This window comes from Lupinus angustifolius, unplaced genomic scaffold (genome assembly GCF_001865875.1).
Source record: "Lupinus angustifolius cultivar Tanjil unplaced genomic scaffold, LupAngTanjil_v1.0 Scaffold_536, whole genome shotgun sequence".
Lineage (NCBI taxonomy): Eukaryota > Viridiplantae > Streptophyta > Magnoliopsida > Fabales > Fabaceae > Lupinus > Lupinus angustifolius.
Window position 1 is genome coordinate 7966 of NW_017727885.1, and position 12649 is coordinate 20614.

Genomic DNA, 12649 nt, shown 5'->3' on the forward strand with positions numbered 1-12649 from the left:
TATATATATATATATATATCTGTGTGTGTATGTTTGTGACTTGATGATTTGGAACCTATCTTATATATATTTTACTAATTATTATCTATGTTGCTAATTGATAAGTGCTAAAAATGCCTAAATTTCATACACTTTTTATGGCACTTATCCTTGGCAAAATTGAGAAAACAAACTTAAATCAACATTTTTTGGATAAAATATCACAATCTTGTATATGCTTTGTGTATTTCTTTGTATTACATTTTTGTAGGATTTTGATGAAAAAGAGAAGAATCAATCAAATGCAAATAAATGCTTAAAATAGGCCAAAATGATCCACACATGACATGCTTATGCTTGACATGGCAAGCTATGTGCTTAGCCTTAAGCATGACTCAACAAGACTTGGCCTATGTGGAAAAATGTAGAGTCAAATTGAAGTTGCTCACTAAGCAGCTTAGCTTGGACCAAGCCCACGCCTAGCTGACTGGACCTAACTTGGCACGGTCAGACCCAACCTGGCACGGTCAGAACACAAGCCAACCTGCTCAAGCAGACAGCGTAGCGGAGCACTTGGACTGCCCAGCTTCGAACCACACACCTGACCAGATCAGCAAGCACTAGGCCACATCACCATCGGCAAGGTCAAAGTTGCTCAAGCAGGCAGTTGAGTGGTGCCACATAAGCGCCTGGCGGTTTGCACCCAGCAACTAGTTGACTTACCCACCAAGCAAGTATGACATCATGCATGACTCACTCCAAGTAGCATCCATAGGTTTTCAGAGGTAGCTCACAATAGTTGGGCCAGTAGCTCACAACTAACTTGGGTGAGTCAGTCCCAAGTAGGTGACTAAGTTGTTTGGTCATGACCAAACCCATGCTGAAGGGTTTGGTCAGCAGCTTGGCGGTGGAAGAATGTAACTTGGCGGTGGAAGAGAGCAGTTTGGCAGTTGGCAGAAACTCCTGCAAATAGGAGGCACCCCAAAGGAAAAATTACATTCATACACATTCAACAATTCACATTCTCTCGTACACTTCCATTCCTCTCTCTCTCTCTGAACCGAATTCTTCACTTCTTCTTGTAATTTTCATGGAGAATTTCTACTCCAAAGTAGTTTAGGTAAGTTTCTTTTGTATTTTCTTTTTTAATTCAAGAGGAGAAAGGAGATGGCAAATGTGATAGAAAAACATAATTTTGTAATCTCATTTCGGTTCAAAAAGCATATCACCATTGGATAGATGGCTCATGTTCCTATAAATTGACTTGGATTATGGTGTAATTTCTTCTCTTTAATTTATTATCTTTTGAATTCAATTCTCTTTAATTTATGAAGTTCTTAATGCGGTTTTAGCTTGATCACCTAAAACTTGATTTAAAGATCCAAAAATGCTACACCTTAGTTCACTTGCCACATCAAGTATCTATTTTAACCAACTTATATACAAGGCTAAATAAAGTTAATGTTGCCTGAAGTAGGGTGTGGCAACCTACTCCAACGAGTGGCACTTAACTATTATTTAGTATATTACATATGATTTGATAATCATCTTATCATTCTAGGACACTAGATGAAGGATTTAGAAATGATGTGTGGAATTAACCGAAAGTATAACACATATCTTGTAATGTTTTCAAAATCAATTAAATATAGAAATAATTCCATACTTCCAACCAATTTCCTCCTCAAGAATTTGTGCATATTTTTTGTTTATGTTTATTTATTTACTTGTTAATATTTCATAAACAAAATCAAACAAAAAGATGTTTAAACATTATTAGTAATTGTCGCGCCCCGATTTTCGGCTGCACGACTTTGTTCAGAGTCGCCACTACATTTTATAGTTAAAAATGTAGAAAAATCTTTTAAGCCCAATTACCTTGGACTTTTGGATTTTTGATATCCAGGTTCGGAAGTCGGTTACAAGGTAGGGAAGGTATTAGCACCCTACCCGCCCGCCTTAAGCGGTACCCTTCATTAAAATATATGACTTTATTATTATTATCATTATTATTAAATTTTATGATTAATTAATCAATTATGAAGAAGAAAAATAGTTTTTTATTATTATGCCTGACAAGATTGACCCTGGTCCTACGTATCCCTTTTAAGGGAATCAAGGCATACGTAGTTCTCTCTTTAAAATTGGTTGGTTAGTTTGGTTAATTTTTGTTATTTTAATTTAATTGATTTTGAGATTTAATCGATTGACAAGAAGCGGCGTAGCGCGACCTTTCGAAGATGATTTGAGAAGAAAGAGACCTCCGGGGCAACCTTCTCTCCATCTTTGATTAACTCCCAAAATTATATTAAAAGCATTTATAAAAAATTTCATGTGACTCTATTAATAATTTTTTTTGTCATAATAGAATGTTCTAATTATTGTTATTATTGGTAGTTATTATCATTTATCATATGATGAATAATTTTTATTAGATTTTTGCTAGGACAAATATTAATATAATTTATAGTGTAAAATAAAGCATTATTATTGTTTACCATTTACCATAGAAAGTATAACTACCTCATTTTAATTATCAAAACAAACATTTAAGCAATATATACTATAGGAAGATAAGTAAATATATAGAAATATAATAACTAAGTAAATAGCTGAAAGGTTAACTAAAAGAAAAGAAAGAGGCAATTTACACGTGAGTTTAAAGGGAAAAGGGATTTGAATCCCTAATTCCTTGCTTGAACCTCATATCCCACGTCCCTGATACTTCACCATCTTCTTCAATGTTCCCGTTCGTCCTCCTAGCTCTTAGCAAAGGGAGTCACTCTCGGATGGAACCAATTTTAGCCAAAGGGTGCATGGTTACTCCTTATTACTCCGCGTTCGTTTCGGAAGATATCCTTAATCCTCCTTTTCTTCCCTTCCTTCTAATCGACGACTACAGAGGTGCCCTTACGGTGATGGCGAGACGACGGCAGGATGGCATGATGGTGATGGCTTGCTATTAGGGTTGTGATGGTTTTCGGGTAAGGGGTTTATTCGCGGTTGGGACATCCCTTCCCCTTTTCGTTCCGATAAAGGTGAATTCATCTCCTTTTCTACTTTTCGATTTTACTTGATTGGTTTTTGGTTGCTGCTTGGTTTTATTGAATAGGTGAATTGAGGGAGAATGCGGTATGGTGTGGTGGTTCGCGGTGGCTTTCCGACTCGGGGTTTCCTTTCTCACGATGATCACCAAAATGAGGTATGGATTTAGTTACCGTCTTCAATTAATTATTTCCGAAAGGGTTGGGATTACCAAATTCTTAACAACTGGAAAATGATTCCTTTATTGGAGTTACTAGGAAATTAGGGGTATGCTCTCCCGTAAGCTTGATTCCGTTTGTTAGATAATTCTTTAATTAAGCCTCAGATTCGTGTTACCGACACATCATGATGATAAAGATGAGCATCCTCAGTTATTGCTTTTCATTTTAACAACTTACATATAAGGCTCTTACTGAAAGTATATGTCTATTTAGCTATTACAGATGTATAATAAGTAAAACGTCCTTCTGCTTGTATTTCATGAAAAAAATCTTTTTTGAGATTAACTTGCGTTTCAACTTAGCACAAATATATACGTTTCTGGACAACCGAGTAAACAACAGGCAGTTAATGTAAGCATATATATTTAGAATGCAAACTAAGAGATAAATGATATGTCTAATGAATACATCTTTTATGATCGGAATGCTTACCTGATTGTACGATTATCCTGGTATTCTGAGTGTATGCTCAGTGCTGTGATGTGTGTTCTGAATGTGCTATCCTCTTCTTGATAATTGTGCTATCTGTGGTCTGATTGTTGACTTATGGGTGTGGTATATCACTCTTTGATATATGCGTTGCAAATGTAGTTATTCTTAGACTCATATGATATGTCTCTTTAACAACTGTGTATTGACTGTTCTCTGGTTCTTTTGTATGGTTATAGGTTATGTATGTGATCTCTGTTTGGGGCTATGTAAGTGTATGTGTGTCTGGATTTTTCACTAGTTGTGTGTATTGTGTATGTTTCTCCCCCTGACTTGCGTGTGTTGTATGCCTTTTATAGCTGTATGTTTATGTTGCATTGGCCTTTTGCTTTCTGGATACCCATTCTGAAACTGCCCAATAACTATTCCCATTCATGCTGATTATGATTTTTATGTAACTGCTGAGATATTTCTGAATTCTCACCTACTGATTTGCCTTTTATGCTTACTGGAATACATAACTGTAAAAGGAATATGCCAACTGGTGATGACTTCTGGTTTGCATTTTTTGAAACTCTTGTATTGTCCCAGTTATTGCTGATTTATGTGCATACGTAACTGTTTGAGAAGATTCTTATTTGCCAATGATGACCATAATTGGAGTAGAATGGTAACTGGCCTTTATCATGTAACTCATGGCTGATTGGTGTGATTGCTTTGGAATAATTATTATTTACTTAAGTGTATGTGTAACCAGAAGAGAATATGTATTCTGGTTTGCTGCTTTTGAACTACCATCTGCCTTATTCAGGGAATCATGGTTATAACTATCTTCCAAGAGGTATTTGTATGCTAGAAGTATCAATTGTATCCATTGTATGTACATTAGTAAGAACTTTTGTGACTGATTCCCCTAGTTTAATGTGTCCATTCAAGAACAATTCTATGCATATCTTCCTGATGAGGATTCTACAAATCACGTTATTGTCATTGTCTTCATTTGCTGCCAATCCTCTCTCTCTAGCTGTTGTTATCTTGGCTGTTTTCTCATTTGGGTTAATGCTGGATTTTTAGGTTCAAGTGCAGACCTGGTAATGGCTTGTGGGCGTTGGCCAAAGCCAAAATCAACAATAAAGGGTTTTGGTTATTGATCCCCTGCCCCTTCTATTAATAAGGATGTTGTTATTGCTATATTTCTTGTACTAATATATTCTGTTTGTTTTTGTAGTGGATGATTCTATTTGGTGTTAGACTCATTGACTGCTCCATTTGGTTCACCATATCTCTTCGCCTCTTTCATTATTTTACATCATCATTAATTGTTGGTACCAAAGAGCAACACAAGCTTCAGATGCGAAATCTCAGTGTCCAGGTGAGATGCTATAATAAGGTTCCAATTGTAGTCTAGTTTTCTGCACATATGCAAGAGCAGTGAGATTCCTTTCTCACTTAGCCTTTTGTCACGGTTGTTCATCAATTTAGTCAAGAGTAACTTTTTCACAACTTTCTTTTCCTTTTGCAGGATTAGCTATCTGCACCAACACAACTCTTTCTTGACACACAGGGTGCCGAATGAGAAGCTGCTCCATGGCCAAAAGCTTTAAACTTATTCCCTTGAAAATATCCATGTCATCCGCACCAAGCAACATTATCTTCCCTTGATCAGAGAACTGCTTAACAAGCTCTCCAACTTTTTCTTCAGTCTTTGGCATGCTCATTTATTGAATTCATGATTCTAACAGTAGCTTTTTGTATATCAATTACACTATGGTGAACTCATTAGGAAATCTCCTGATTTAATGCACGTATATTTTATACTATGCACCCTTTTATTCCAAATTCGGGCCACTGTTTGTATGATAGATAGTGTAGGCTCCTGAGTAACTTTATGTCCAGGTTATGGTCTTTGATAGCATTAATCAAACTATACCTTAATTCTTAATCCGAGTGTTCATAGTGATATGAACTTATTTTCTATCGGCTTCCCAACTTTGATTATTGCTGAAAGATGTTAAAATCCTATTCTAAATGAGAGGAAAGTTGGGTGTTGCATGTAAATTAATTTAGAAGACATAGTTGATTTTTGGGCATTACCACATATGAATCATATCCAACAATATTAATCTGCAACTTAATTACCCAAATGCTCTTGCGAATCATGAAACGATTTATATAATTTTTGAGTTTTGCATCAAAGATAAAAAGTAAAGGTAGGACAAAATTGGGTGTTCACACAAGGTATTGTAGAAAATATCTTCAAAACATTCTTTGCCAAATTTGAGTATGTTGTTGTTGCAATTGAGGAATCAAAGGATCTTGAAAATTTCAAGATTGATAAGTTACAACGCTCAATTGAAGCTCATGAGAAGAATTTCTAGAGTGGCTGACAGATAGGCAATCTCAACAAGTTGTAAGTGCCCAGTTCAAGAAGAAAAAGAACTTTGAGAAATTTGATAAATACAACAAAGATGGTCGCAAGTGGCATACAAGAAAGAAGAAATATGAGGAGGAAAAATTAAACCATGATGTTGAGTCAAGAAATGTTAAGAAGGGAAACCAAACGTTTAGTGGAAAGAAAAGGAAAGACAATAGCGAAATCCAATGTTTTAATTGTAGAAAATGGGGCCACTTTGCATCAGAATGCAAACTCAAGATGAGAGGCAAGAATGCAGTAGCAAGATTAGCCAAAGAAGAAGACTCAAATGAAAAGTCTTGTTGATGACAGAAGGAAAAATCTCTAGCTTGGAAGTGAGTGGCTGAGATGAGGCATTGCTAATGATCACTACAAAAAATAATCAATAGTTCTCATCAAACAATTGGTACCTAGACATAGGGTGTTCAAATCATATTACTGGACACAAGGAATGGTTTATGTCCTTTGATGATTATGTGAAGACAAAGGTGAAATTTCCAGATGATAGCTACACCATTGTAGAAGGAATTAGAAAGATAATGATAAAAATGAAAGATGGGAATGCCTCATATATCTCTATTGTTCTCTATATGCCAAAGATGAAGAACAATTTGATAAGCATGTGCCAATTGCTTGAAAATGGGTACAATGTGAGGATGGAAGACAAAATGTGGAAGATTTTCAATAATAAGAGGGTTCTTATCTTGAAAGCTCCTCTCTCACATAATAGGACTTTCAAGAATGGTATCCATCTTGGTGACAACAAATGTCTAGAGACCATAGCAGAAGATACATGGACATGACACCAAAGACTTTGTCATATGAATTTCAGAAGTTTAGAATTTCCCAACAAGGAAAGAAAGGTGGTTGGATTACCCAAAATTCAAACTCCAACTAGGGATGGCAATAAAAACCGAACCTGTGGTTACTCTCCCGAACCTAACCCGAATTTAACATGTAAAACCCAAGGTGATTGGGTTCAGGCTCGGGTTTTAACGGAGTTCAAGTTTCGGGTTCGGGTTTAGTATAATTTTAATATATGTAAAATTATTAAATTATACATACATACATATATAAAACCTATATATATATATATATGTGTAAATTTGACATAAATATAGAATCTATATATAGAAATACATGTTTCAGGCGGGTTCTCGTCGGGTTCAAGTAACCCAAAACTCGACAGGTTCGGGGACGATAACTTTGTTTTCAACCCGCTTAATTCGGATTCAGGTTTTAGATTTCGGGTTCGGGTTTGAGTAGGGCTGGAAACGAGCCGAACCAATTCGAACCAGAGTTCAGCTCGGTTCAGCTCGATAAGGATTGGTTCAGCTCGGTTCAGCTCGATAAGGATTGGTTCAGCTCGAAACTCGACTCGAGTACGATATGAGTTATTTTTTAGCTCGAGTTCGGCTCGGTTAAATTTTGCAAACTGTTTGGCTCAGCTCGAATGGTTCATTTAGGCAACTTAAATAACTAATTAAATTTTAAAAAATACTACAAAAGGTTATATATATAATCATAATCTTGTTTATACATATAATAACAATAAATATAAAAAATTATGTTTAGGTCATAATAAATATAAAAAATAATTTATATATATACATATATATACATTTATATATATATATATATATATATAAATATATCGAGTCAGCTTATGAACCTAACGAGTCAAACTATATTCAACTCAATTTCGACTCATTTATTTAACGAGCTCAATTTTTAGCTTAAGTTCAACCCGTTTGGTTCATGAACCAAGATTATCAAGTTAAATAACGAATCGAGTTTCGAACGAATACCGAGTTGGTTCGGTTCCTTGCCAACCCTAGGTTTGAGTAAGCACAAACCTGACTCTGACCTGCCTCGTTATCATTCCTAACTCCAACTGAGTTATGTGTAGAATGCATCACAAGCAAGCAATCTAGGAACTCCTTCATTACCCAGGTACCATGTAGATCAACCAAACCATTAGAGGTGGTGTATACTGATGTATGTGGACTCTTAGAAGTTCAATCGCTTGGAGGAAATAACTACTTTATGACCTTTAAGGATGAATTCACTAGAAAACTATGGATTTATCTTTTGAAGAGTAAAAATGAAGTCTTCAACAAATTCAAGAGCTTCAAGGCACTTGTTGAAAAGCAATATGATAATAAGCTAAAGTTGCTAAGAAGTGATGGAGAGGGAGAATATGCATCTCATGAGTTCCATAGCTGTTGTGATGAAGAAGGTATTACTCATGAGATAGTTGCTCCTTATAAGGTTGATGGACTATGAGGTTTTCTTTGATACCTCAATCACATAAGAAGGAGACTTAGTGCATTTGGCCCTACTAGCTAAAATTGAACCTATCACATTTGAACAAGCTGCCAAGGAAGTTTGTTAGGTTGAAGCTATGAAGGAAGAGATCAAATCAATTGAAAAGAATAAGACTTGGGAACTCACAACACTACCCAAAGGAAAGAAGGCTATTTCAGTAAAGTAGGTATACAAGGTGAAGTTGAAACTAGATGGAACTATGGCCAAATATAAGGAAAGGTTGGTTGCAAAAGGATTTTTACGAAAACCTGGTTTGGACTTTGATGAGGTGTTTGCACCAATTGTAAGGATTGAGATTGTGAGACTTGTGGTAGCTATTGCAAGCTCAAAGAATTGGAGTCTGGACCAAATGGATGTGAAGTCAGCATTCTTGAATGGTCCATTGGACATGGAAGTTTTTGTTTCACAACCTATTGGCTTTGAGGTCTCTAGTCAATAATAGAAAGTATACATGCTACACAAAGCACTCTATGACAAGCCCCCAGGGCATGTAATAAAAGGATATAGACAATCTCCTTGTGAAGCAAGGTCTTTTAAAATGCACTAATGAGTATGAGATTCACATAAAAGGTACACTTACATAAGCATCAATAATCATATGATTGTATGCATATGACCTCTTGATAACAGGTTGTAGAGATGAAGAAATAGAGAGCACCAAAAGGAGGCTGAAATCAGAATTTGAAATGTCTGATTTGGGCATATTATCATACTTTCTTGGGATTGAATTTGTGAGAACAAGCAGAGGCAATTTGATGCACCAGAAGAAGTACATCTCTAATGTACTAAAAAGATTTGATATGTTTGATTGCAACTCATCTTCCACACCAGTTGAAACTGGAAATGTTTTGTGCAAGGGAAGTCCTAATGACGAAGCTGTGGTTTCCACTCTCTATAGGCATATGATAGGAACATTGAGATATATATGCAACTCTAGACCAGACATAACATATGGTGTTGGTCTAGTTAGCAGACATATGGCAAATCCTAGAAATTCTCACTTGATTGCTGTTAGAAGACTACTAAGTTACCTGAAGGAAAGCATTGATTTTGGAGTATTGTACCTTGTCAACAAACCAAGAATAGTGTGTGGTTACACAAATGCCGATTGGAGTTGAGACAAGGATGATAGAAAGGGCACTACATGATATTTGTTTAAACTTGGTGATGCCCCTATTAGTTGGAACTCTAAGAAGCAAAAGATGGTTGCCCTCTCATCATGTCAAGCTGAATATATTGTAGCTTGCTTGGGTGGTTGTCAAGGACTTTGGCTACAATCTTTGCTTAGGGAGTTAGGAGTATGTTGTGATGACTCCATGTTGCTACTAATAGACAATAAGTCTGTAATCAATTTGGTTAAAAATCCAATGTCACATGGTCGTAGTAAACACATAGATACAGAGTACCACTTCTTGAGAGATCAAGCAGAGAAAGACAATTTAAGACTAGAGTTTTCTACTTTAGAGGAGCACCATGTAGACATTTTAAAAAAACCATTGAAGAAGGAAAATTCCGAGAAACAAAGAGGGAAACTAGGAGTTCTTAGTCAAGCTAGTTTGAATTAAGGGAGAGTGTTGAGATTAATACTTTGTAATTCAATAGCTTAGACCTTAGGAAAGTGATTGGGCCTTTTATTGTGTATGATTGGGCTTGTTGTTAAAGCTTACTATAAATAGCATGTTTGTTGAATTGGTTGTTAATCAACAACCTGAACTTTCCACTAATAACTCACACTATTCATTATCCTCTTTTCTCTCTAACTTTATAGGACTTTTCTTTCTTCCTTTCTCAACATTCAAACTCTATTCAGTTCGGTTTTTCTTTCCAATTATAGAAATCAAACCAATCTAGACCAAACCAGTACTAATTATATATACAAAAAAATAAAGTTTTTTTCTTTTCTAAATCTAATTAATTTTGCAATTGATAATATAAAGTATAAATTTTTCATATTTCCTAATTGTTAAAAGTGTTATTTCTTATTAGTTAACATTTTTTATTCTTAAGATTATGTTGGTGTGTTACTGGTGTTGCTTTCCTAATGTTTTATTTTTTAAGTTTTTTTTATTCTTGTTGTCGTTTTTTCTTTAAGTTCAAATGAATGTTGTTATTAATGTCCAATTAAATGATTATGTGTATTAGACTGTGTACAAAGAGTCTTGGGGTAGACTTTTTGATTTTTTATTTATATGAATTTGACACTTTAAAAATGAATTAAATTTGTTAATTTAATAATCTAAGTGGTATATGTTCTTGGAAGTTATTAATTTGAATGTATGTGCATAATACGATGGTGGATGAGTTATTTTCTCCAATATCTCCTCCTAAATCTTTCTATAAATAAAGCACTTATGCATTAGAAAAAACATGTCATTGTTTGTTATCTTATGAGTAGAAATACAAAGGAAAAATTAGAGAAACATTATTGATTGAGTAAGGAAAGTGTGGTGCTGTATAGAGAATAGAGAAACTGAATTCCTAACCATCAAAGAATACATAAAGGGAATGCGAAGAGCTAAAAACAAAGACAACTAAAAAATGCAATATAAGAGAAATCAAAATTGAACCAGATATTCCTCAATCTCTTCTTTTATATTATATGTGAATGTCTTTAATGTCAAGACCCTAATTGGGAGCACACCTTCTATCCTAAAAAATGTATCACTTCATGTGTCGTGCACTTGTGATTGGTTGAAAAAATATATTTCAATTAAAAATTTAATAATTAAGTATTTTTCTGACCAATCACAAGTGGTAATATATAGAATTGTATACTTTTTGGGACACAAAATATCATCCATTTTAATTAGAGGTTTTTATGAACAGTTAGAGACTAATAAAAGTTCAAAGTAACAAACTTGTTAATTTAAAAGTGTGCTTGATATGTTAATTTTTATTAAAAACGGAAACAAACCCGACTGTATTTAATGTTTGGAACTTTGGATCTAATTTATTAATGTAAATCAACTAAAATGAACCTGGCATATTATTTATGAGTTCTGATTGGATGGTTCTTTCTTAAAAACTGAAACAGAACGTAATATACATTCATTAAGCAAATATTAAATATAAATTGGTAACATAATTCTGTTTTTGCTATTATTCCCCTATTTTATTTTTATACATTCTGGAGTGACTACCACAACATGGTCTTCACCTTTTAATGAAATTCTCGTCTCTCCAATCATTTGGCTGCGTTCAAACGGCAAAGTTTGATCAATTAACAAATTAGCTCTTACATTACAAGTAATAGTGCTTCCTCTAAACATATCAATCAAAATTCATTTTTCTAGCTTTAGTTGTCGGTTGAAGGCTCCTCCAAAAAAATTGTTCTTCTATTTTATTATGATTAATAAATTAAGTTGGGAGAAGAAAAAACTAGTTGACCAACTATAAAATGAATGGAAGTTTCATTAGTGGGAAAGTGCCACATTTTTTATTCATACAACTAGTTCATACTTATACTTTAACATGAAGAACATATCAATGATTATGAAGCTATGCATTAATTCATTGTTGTAGTTAAGACTTAAGACAGTCATGCTCTAAATATAAATTGTGCTTTTTACCGACACCAAATGATTGGGTAAGATTATGTATAATATGAATCAAATAATTGGATCATGTATATATCTGGCGTGATTGTTGGGTTATTGTCCACTGAGGTAGAGACTCATGAGCACAATTTAAGTGCTTGAGGAAACAATTCCATCCTCATTCTTCTTATAATTAATCAAGTCATGGCAGCTAGATGGAACTATTAATAATACTGATAATCTCGCATCACAAGTCATAAGGATCGTGTCCAACACATAGATGCATACTTTATAGGCTTAGAGTTTGATTAACTAATTCTTAATTGAGTTGGGTTTCTATTTCATCCCAAAGGATCGGCCTGCTAATTGGCAAATTAGTATAGAAATTACCAAATTGTGTTGTAAACAAGTATAAGGAAAGTGTGTTATCGTATCCGCAAGTACTTGCTAATTCTATCCTTTCAATAATTAAAATATTATCCTGAGATGGTTTTCAAAGGGTTTTGGTTTGATTTGTATTGATTATGATATAAAAGTTTTGGAATTAAGATGTGAGATTGATTTTCACTATTCATTATCCATATACACTACAATTTATCACACAAATAAACTAGGAATGACTTTTACACAATCAAGTGACCTCAAGATCACTAAAAGCTAATGTCTTAGTCAATTTAGCAATTTATGTAACAAAACTC